Raw genomic sequence first — 9,643 nt, forward strand, 5'->3', positions numbered from 1 at the left:
ATAGCTCTGGGGGGCTTGCCCGAGCCCTCTTCATCCCAAGGTCCTGTAGGTATCTGCTTTGACTTTTAAATATTCATGTCTGCCTACGATTATTATTTCACCGAGAGGGGCTGTGGATGTGCAGATGTGAGCCTCCGGGGGCTCGGTGGTCGTAAGTGACACCATTGTTCGTGGGATCACAAGGGGGGGCCTGTGCATTCCTCAAAGCCTTCATCATCCACGGAGCCCCCAATTAATTTCAATACAAACACCGGATTTGGCCTCCCCCGTGCCTTTGCAGCCATAACACATGAGGTCATGCCGTTTTCTGGTTAAGTTTTGGGGTGAGGGGGGAGCTTCCAGGCCTCTGGGGGCATGGCCCCTGCGTGGCTCAGACCTGGCTGTTCACTGCAGGGGGTCCACCTGCACACCTCAGATCTCTTTCTCACCTGCCTTCTATCAGAAATTCTGAAATCTTTTCTTTCTTTCCGTCTTGCTTTCCCCAGCCCCTCTACTCTCATCTGCAGAGAGTTGCCAACCCAACACTCCTCTAATTCTTTGAAAACAGCCAGAGCCCCTCACCTCCTATGCATTTGCATGCACGGCTTCATCTACCTGGGACAGCTTTAATCACCTTCCTCTGGCTCTTTGTTCTCGAAGATTCCACTGCAAGAGTTTCTTCCTTCAGAAAGCCTTCCCCATCACTCCATTCAGGGTTAAGAACCACTCTCTCTTCTGTATTCCTATAGCTCATTGATTCTGAAACACTGTCGCCTGCATCAGAAATCACTTGGAGGGTTTGTTAGACAGCAGATCCTAGGCCCACCCCCAGTTCCTGAATCAATAGATCTGGAGCAGGGCCTGCAAATTTGCATTTTTTTTCTTAAGTTTATGTATTTATTTTGAGAGAGGGAGGGAGGGAGAGAGAGAGAGAGAGAGGGATAGAGGGAGAGAGAGAGAGGGAGAGAGAGAATCCCAAGCAGGCTCAAGCTGTCAGCACAGAGCCCGATGCGGGGCTCAATCTCATGAAGTGTGAGATCGTGACCTGAGCTGAAATCAAGAGTTGGCAGCTTAACCAACTGAGCCACCCAAGTGCCCCGACATTTTTTTTATTTACTGAGAGGGGGGAAGGGAGGGGCAGAGAGAGAGAGAGATAGAGAGAGAGAGAATCCCAAGCAGGTTCTGCACTGTCAGCTCAGAACCCAACGTGGGGCTAGATCTTATGAGATCATGACCTGAGTCAAAATCAAGGGTCACACCCAAACCCACTGGCCACCCAGGTGCCCCCAAATTTGCATTTCTAAGAGATCCCTGGAGATACTGATGCAATTATAGTCCCCAGTGATCACCTCCACTGATAGAATTTCTGCTGGGTTCCAATGTTTATTTGTCCTTTCCTTCTACCAGGAGGGCGGGGCTGTCTTTTCCACCTCTACATGCCAATGCCTAGCACAGTCTGTGGCACAGTGAAGTTGCCCACGCGAGGTTTGCCGATCGAATGAAATGTATACCCAGAGCCGACTTACTGGTTGCAGAGCTCAGCTGAGGGAAGGAGGGCAGCAGACAGAGGCTTCCCTTTTAAGGTCTCGGTTGCTGTCTTCCGGTGAGGGTCTGCTGGGCAAGAGGGCTGGTTACTGGGGCCCTCCGGGTCATGAGTGGGAATCGCCCCAGGATTTCAATTTGATTTCCCCCCTCTGGGAATGTCTCCCTCTGGGATGACAAAAGGATCCTGGGGACCCTGTCCCTTCTCTTGAGCTAGGTCAGAATCCCAGCCACCTTTCCTGTTACTTTATGCTCCAGACGCAGCATCGGCTGAGATCTCACCCCTGTCCCAAACTATGAGGACACATCCTATGTCTCAGCCATCCTGTAGCTGCCCCTTCCCGCTCCGCACTTACAGCTGTGTTTTCTGTAGTTTCTTTAATGCGCCTTTTCTTTCAGACCCCCACACCTTTGCTCACGCTGTCACCCCACTCAGTGCTTCCCTGTTCCTTCCTTGCTGGCGGACATCCAACTCACCCATTCAAGGCTGAGCCCAAATGTGGCCGCCTCTGGCGAGGTCAGGGGCTCATTGCCTCCTCTGGGCTCCCACTCGGTAGCAACATCATGGCCCGTTATGTTAGAACAAATAGCTTTGGTTCCTGCCCCAGGTGAGAAGTCTTGCTAGTTCCTCTCTGTTCTGCCTGGTTTACAGCAGGTACTCAGGGCACTTGGAATTAGATCACACCTGCTCATCCCGGAGAATATGTTGGTGAGGGGATCAGCTTGGGCCATCACTCCTCCTTTAACTGCCAAAGCCGATTGGCTGAACAAGGGGTCTCCATTCCACAAATGTCCCTGTCTAGCCACATGCTCAGCTGAAAGGGATAACAGGTTAGGGTCGAGGGGGGCCAGTGCCCAGCAGCTGGTGTGGCTCAGAGAGCAGGGATCCTGAGTCCAGTGGGAGAGGGTTGAAAGCCTGGTTCTGCTTCTTATCACCTCTGTCAATTTGAGCATGTTACCTGTCGTTGAGCCTGTTTTTTCTTCTGTAAAATGGGGATAATCACCCTCACTTCCAGGGCCGTGGTAAGGAATAAAGAGGTTAACGTATGCCAGGCTTCCGGCACAGGCCTTGGCATGGCTGCCTCCCTCTTCTTCACTACAGCTTCAGAATAGGGTCCATAAACTTTCTCTTTGTAAGTCTCAGAAGTGGTCAGCTTTCCACAAATGCCCTCCTTTATTTTCGTATAGTAACGGAGGACAGCAGTCTGAGAAAGGCTGGGAGCAGGCTGTTTCACCCAGGCTGATTTCAGCTGGAAAACCAGCCCTCAGACAGGAGGGAGGAAAAATTATTAAAGGATTAAATCCCGAATAATCCTATAAGCCCCAGGAGGCTCAGAAAGCAATAAGCCACAGACTTAAAATCTGATCTGTGAAGTCACGGGGGCGGAATCAGCATCTGAAGGCTGGGAGTGGGTTTCGAGCGTGCAAGGGCGGTCAGACCTCTTCTAAAAAGTGGCCTCAGTTTCGTTGCTCGGACAGCGTTTTTCTTTCTTTCCTTTTTTTTTCTCATCTTGTCATGGTTTTTAATAACAATGAGTGAGCTGTAGGAGTAGGGGAACTTTAGCTAAAATTGCATAAAAATAAAAATTTAATTAAAATGCACAAGTCGTGAAATTCCATCCTTGTAAAGTGAGATGTCTTGGGACTCTGCCCCAGCAGACCTTGGTCCCTGGGCCCTAGGTTCACACTGGCTCCTCCTCGGCCCTGAGAGAGGACAGCAGCCCGGCCTTGCATTGCCAGATGAGCGGGGAGGTGTCTTTCAGCCCCTCCTCCACAGTCATGATGAAGGAGATCCTCTGTGTCCTGGCCAGAAAGGCTGGGGCGGGGGGCATAGGGCTGGAGTGGCGGCCGTTTTATAGGACTGGAGGCAGGTCCCCGTGTGGGCTGTGGGAGGCACTGAGCACCAAGAGCTTTGGGGGCAGAAAATATGGCTTTCACATTTTCCCAGGCAGAGAGAAGAGCACAGACCTGGCCACTGGAACCTGGAAGTCATACGTTCTAGTCCCAGTGATATCACAACTCGAGGGGCAACTTGAGCATCTCACTTCCCGGCATGGGTCTCAGTTTCCCCATCTGTAACACGTGTCGATTAGGCTAGATCAGGGATTTTTCCGAAGTGTGCATTGGGAGTCTTAAGGATTTCCCAAAACCTCTCTGGGGTCTTCGAGGGTTTCCCTCGAAGCCTTATCTGCCTCCATTTGTCTGTTTCACAGACTGGGTTTTCTTGTTAAGATTTCATTTGAACAAAGGGTGCTGAGCCTGAAAGTGTTTGAATACCTCTCAGGACACTTCTGGTTGGAACGGCGTGTGATGTGCCCATTAGTGTCTGACCCCAGCTTTCATCTGGCTGTTCCTCCCCCTGCTCCCGTGCCCAAGGGCCTCTCCACCTCCCCACTCCTGTCACCTTCTTTTTTCCTATCTTGTTTTCTGAGTCTTGGAACTCTTTGAGAATTGGATGAAAACTACCAATGCTCTCTCCAGAAAAACACACACAGAAAAAAAATACATACGTGCTATGAAAATATAACTATTTTCGCCTCCAGATTCCTTTGGGGAAAGAAAATGTCCCCATCTGAGAAAATCACTTGCCAGGGCTGAGGGCCCCAGGTCAGGGTATGAAAGGTGGGAGCAGAACAAAGGGAAAACTAACTTGCTCTGCATGCGAAAATGGTTCACCATCCGGCAGGTACTTCCCTCTTTCTGCTCTGGTTGGCCTAGATGTGGAAATCAGCCCCATGACTTCAATACCAAAAAATGTGTTGTGGATTTGGCTAAAGGTTTGAGGACCAGCAAAGACGGGTAGATGGAAACCCTTTCTGTACTTGGTCTTTCGGTAGCAAGTGATGGAACGTCAACTCATATTTCTTAAGGTGAAAAAAAAAAAAACCCAGGGAAAATGAAATATATTGGCTCACTTCACTGGGAAGTTGGCAGGGGAGCCATGATCCCACTGAACTGTAACAGTCAATCAAGGGAGCACCATTAACGTGATGGCTGCTGTCACACGGGGTCAAGAGGATCTAGGACACATCTCTCTTCATCTCCCTGTCCCTCTTGGCTTGGCTTCTCTTGGTGTTGGGTTCATTCACTTTCCTGTAGAGAGGTGTCTTCCATGCAGTTGGGAAGAGGGCCCCAATATCTCCAGGCCTACCCCACACCATCTGGGGTATCTGGGGATGGGGTACCTTAGTTGGTTTGGGCAGGGCCTGGGTCAGGTGCTTACCCCCAGCTGAGGGACTGGGATACCGTATATGGCAACATTTCCAGAAACATGGAATTGGGGGAAAGTAGTCTGTTGTTTTTGTTTGTATTTTTAAGATTTCATTATTTTCAGGGGCGTCTGGGTGGCTTAGTCAGTTAAGCGTCTGACTCTTGGTTTCAGCCCAGGTGATGATCTCATGGTTCGTGAGTCTGAGTCCCATGTAGGGTTCTGTGCACTGACAGTGTGAAGTCTGCTTCCGATTCTCTCGCTCTCCCTCTCTTTCCCTGCCCCTCCCTCACTCATGAATGCACACTCTCTTTCAAAATAAATAAATACAAATTTTTAAAAATTCATTTTTTAAGTAATCTCTGTATCCAGTGTGGGGCTCGAACTCACAACCCCAAGATCAAGAGTTGAATTCTCCACCAACTGAGCCAGCCAGGTACCCCAGCAGTTCTCTGTTTTTACTGGGTGGCAAAAAGGACACTGAGCAGATAAAAAAACAAACTCGCAATGCACACACACACACACACACACACACACACACACAAATACAGCAGCATCGAAACAAAACAAATGTCTAATCTGCCTTGCTGGTCTTTGAACCTTCAAACATGTATAACATGCTGGGTAAATGAATGATTTAATGAATGATTAATGAATGATTCTGTATGTGTGTTGAAGTCATGGAGGGAGGCTGATTTCTCCCTCTGGGTCAATCCTGAAGCCCGTCCAGTGGAGAGCCGCCATCTTGGACCCTGCCCCTTTCTGGCCTTTGCTTTCTGTCTTCATGCTCATTCGCGTGCTTTTTCTCACGAAGCAGATTCCAAGGCTGGGGCCCCAACCCTAACCCTTGGCTGCCTCTAACTCCACTCTGAGATGTGATACCTACACTCCCATGAGGATTTTCTGGGCTGTTCTCAAAGGACTACTGGGCAAGCCTGCCTTCTGCACGTGTACCAGTTTTCCTCCCGCTCGGGATGAGGTAGCCGTCCCAAGAGACTAAAGACGTCCTGCTCCTCCCTCTCCTCCCACCCCCACTGTTGAGACCCTGTCCTTCCCGATGACGTAATCTCTGGCACCCGGGCATCAGCCAGAATGAGCAGCTGTGGGTCACCAGCCACAGGCAGTTCCTAGCAAGGGTGCCACCATGGTGTGGTCCCGGGCCTTAGCTGTTACTGGATTTACTGCTACCTGCTTTCCTGGGATCTGACAAGTGCAGAAAGGGTTGGAGAAAGGATTTGGAATTGATCCCAAGGAAATAATTCGAAAGACACAGGCAAGAAGGGGTCCACTGATACGGTAGTGACACTCATGAGCCACACCCTAAACGTCTGGTGATGAGCATAAGTAGCATTTTGCCCTGCTTGTCACGTAACTCCACCCGCCCCTCGCAGGTGCATCGCGTGCTAGGTAGGCACTTGGCCCAGCTTTGTACAACGAGCGAGAGGCAGAGCAAGACGTTTATTTATTATGAAGCGTTTACTTATTTTTGAGAGAGACGGAGTGTGAGCGGGGGAGGGGCAGAGAGAGAGGGAGGCACAGAATCCAAAGCTCGCTCCAGGCTCTGAGCTGTCAACCCCAGAGCCTGATGCGGGGCCCGAACCCACGAACTGTGAGATCATGACCTGAGTCGAAACCAAGCGTCGGATACTTAACCCACTGAGCCACCCAAGTGCTCCACGATGGGTGTTATTTTGAAGATAATGAAACGGGCTCAGAGTGGGTGAGCTGTGTGCCCAGGGCCACAGATAGCCTTTTAGGTTGTGTCTGATTATTCTCCCCACTTGTCTGCTGAGTGTCATCCCCAGCAGACTCAGCTCAACTTGACGGGAGGGCATGTGTCATCCTTTCTGGCACAGAAGCACCTAGTCAGTGCCCAATGAAGGAAGAGTACCTGGGAGTCACAGCTGTTTCTGTAACACTTTCTGGAACCTAGCACGCACTCTGAGCCAGGCTTCAGGTTTCTGGGTGGCTAGGAGGGCTGTGGGTAGAGGCTGAAAGAAAAGAAAGCAAAGCAGAGCTAATCTGGTTCTCGTGGTCTGTGTAACCCTGTGCTGAACTCCCCCTCACCCAGCAGCTTGCATAGACCTGACTACAGTGTTTATACCCTTATAGTAGATTTCCACGCCTCTTTTTGCAGGGCAGGGTTTTTTTTTTTTTTTTTTTTAAGTTTATTTATTTTTGAGACAGAGAGACAGAGTGTGAACAGGGGAGGAGCAAAGAGAGAGAGAGGGAGACACAGAATCCGAAGCAGGCTCCAGGTTCCGAGCTGTCAGCACAGAGCCCGACGGGGGGCTCGAACTCACAAACCGCGAGATCGTGACCTGAGCCGAAGTCGGACGCTTAACCGACTGAGCCACCCGGGTGCCCCTAGATTTCCACACCCCTAAACAACTCAGTTCTCCACCGTCACTGCCCAGGTGTCCCACAGATTTACCTCAGTTCTGACACTGTCTCTCTGGAGATAGCATCAGATCCCAAAGGTTAAAGTCTCAGGCTCACAAGACTGCTCACCCCCGCTTTAGACCCGAGATGCAAGTCTAGATTGTCACCTGTGCTTCTGACTTACCGCTATAGATCAGAAGTTCCCATGAGCCCCTCCTTGGGTTCAGTTCGTCTGCTAGAGCGGCTCACAGAACTCAGGGAAACGTTTTACTTACTAGACGACCGTGTATTCAAAAGGATATATAACCTAGGAACAGCCAGATGGGAGGGGTGCACAGGGCACAGAATGGGGGCAGGACTGGGGAGCTGCCGTGCCCTCCGAGAGAGCTACTGTCCCCAAATCTTCACGTGTACCTACCCAGAAGCTCTCCAAACCCCACCCTCTTGGTTTTTCTAATGGAGGCTTCATTTACCTGGGCACGATTGATTAAATCATTGACTTTTGATGACTAAACTCAATCTCCAGCCCCTCTCTCCTCCCTAGAGGTCAGAAGAGGTAGGACTGAAAGTTTCAGCCCTCCAATCACGTGATTGGTTCCTCTGGTGAGCAGCGCCCCCATCCTGAGGAGACCCAGATGCTCCCCCCCCACCCCTCCCAGCTACCTCATTAACATAACAAAAGACTTGTCGCTGAAGGTTTTAGGAGCTCTGTGCCCGGAAGGGGACAAAGACCAAATATATATTTCTTGTCATAAATCACAGTATCATACTATGTTATAGTGTCATCATTTATTTATATATCTGATCCTCTCCTTAGACTGGAAGTGTCTCAGGGTTTCTGTCGCCCCGGCACTTGGACCGATGCCTGGCACATGACAGGTGGCTTGTATACGACTGTTCATTAAATGAGTTGATGAACTGAGGAAGTGTGGGTAAGAGGCAGGATGGGGACAAGCTCAGGGATTAGAGGCGATCACAGCCTCTGTGCTGGTCAGTTTTGCTGCGATAATGCCCCGTAGTAAGCCATCTCGAAACAACCAGCGTTCATGTATTTCTCGGCTCACATGTGGCTGGCTCTGCTGGGTCTCACCTGTATTTGGCTCCAGGCGGAGGTTCAGGTATGTTCCACGTGTTTCTCCCTTTTCTTGGGCAACCTGCTATTTGGGACATGCTCTTCTCGAGGCGAACAGCAGGGGCAGAAACATATCGTGCCCCTTTAGGCTGTGCCTTGGAACTGGCACGTTGTCACTTCTGCTCATATTCCGTTGGCCCCTACCGGTCACGTGTCCAAGCCCAACGTTACTGGGGTGGAGAAAACTGTTCTGCCCGTTCTCCTGCCCAAAGGTCGCAAGGTGGGTGCAAGAGGGAAGGGAGGGAGGAAGTACTGAATGAGCACCTACTGTGTCCTAGGTATTTTCCCAAATGTTTATTTATTTATTTATTTATTTATTTCATTTATCTTTGAGAGAAAGAGAGAGAGAGAATTCACGCGCGTGCACGGGCGCGCACACACAGGCATGCGAAGGGGAGGGGCAGAGATAGAGGAGGGATAGACAGAGGATTTGAAGCAGGCTCTGTGCTGACAGCAGAGAGCCCGATGCGGGGCTCAAACTCACGAACCGTGAGATCACGACCTGAGGCGAAGTCGGACACTTCGCCGACTGAGGCACCCCCCATTTGCTTTCTCATCTAGCTGCAAGATAGTATGGAGACAGCAGAGGCCCAGAGAGGCGAAGGCCCTTAGCCAACGCCACACAGCCAGTAACTGGTGGGGCTGGGATTTGAACTGCGGTCTCTCAGAGGCGAAAGCCTGGCCTCTTCCTTTTGTGCAACCTCCAAACAAGAATGTGCCCAGACACTCAGGCGTGTTGAGCGGGAGTGTTTGGCCAGAGATGCGAAAAGATAGAGGGATCGAATGGGAGCAGGGCCCACATACTGGAGGAGCGAGACGGATGGAGGAGGGAGGCGGCGGGAAGGTCAAAGGGTTCTGCTTTGATGAGAGACTTAGGATTCAAAGCATGGAGCCCTTTTTCCACCCTTGCCCTGCTGGAAACTCCTCCCATCCCCACATGCGATGAGCTCACTTCTCTGTTGGCACTGACCCGCCTCTCCTCTTCGCCCTGGCTGGGACACACCAACATTTCTGCAGGAGGAATAAAGCAGTAACAGGAATCTCATTTTTCTCCCAAAAATAATCCTTCTCTGTTCTGCCAGCAAGCTCGGAGCTGCTCCTGCCAGTAGTCCTGTGGGAAGCCTGCAGGGTTAGCCTGATGCTGGCTTCCCAGGAGCCCCCAGCAAAGCAAAGCAGCCCTCAGGTGACCTGAGCTCCTGGTGACACATCCCCGAGGCCTTCCTCAGCCCTAGAGGGTCACTCACTTCTCTGACCCCATGCCAGGCTCTCCGGGGTAAAGGGACACGACCGTCATCAGTGTGGGCCTCAGGCTCCAATAGTTGGTGGTTTCCTCGGCATCTCTCTAGGACCTAAGACATTTCCTACAAGGAAAGGATCATTGGAAAAACCATTTTGAACAG

The sequence above is a fragment of the Lynx canadensis genome, chromosome E1, assembly GCF_007474595.2.
Source record: "Lynx canadensis isolate LIC74 chromosome E1, mLynCan4.pri.v2, whole genome shotgun sequence".
In the NCBI taxonomy this organism is placed as follows: domain Eukaryota; kingdom Metazoa; phylum Chordata; class Mammalia; order Carnivora; family Felidae; genus Lynx; species Lynx canadensis.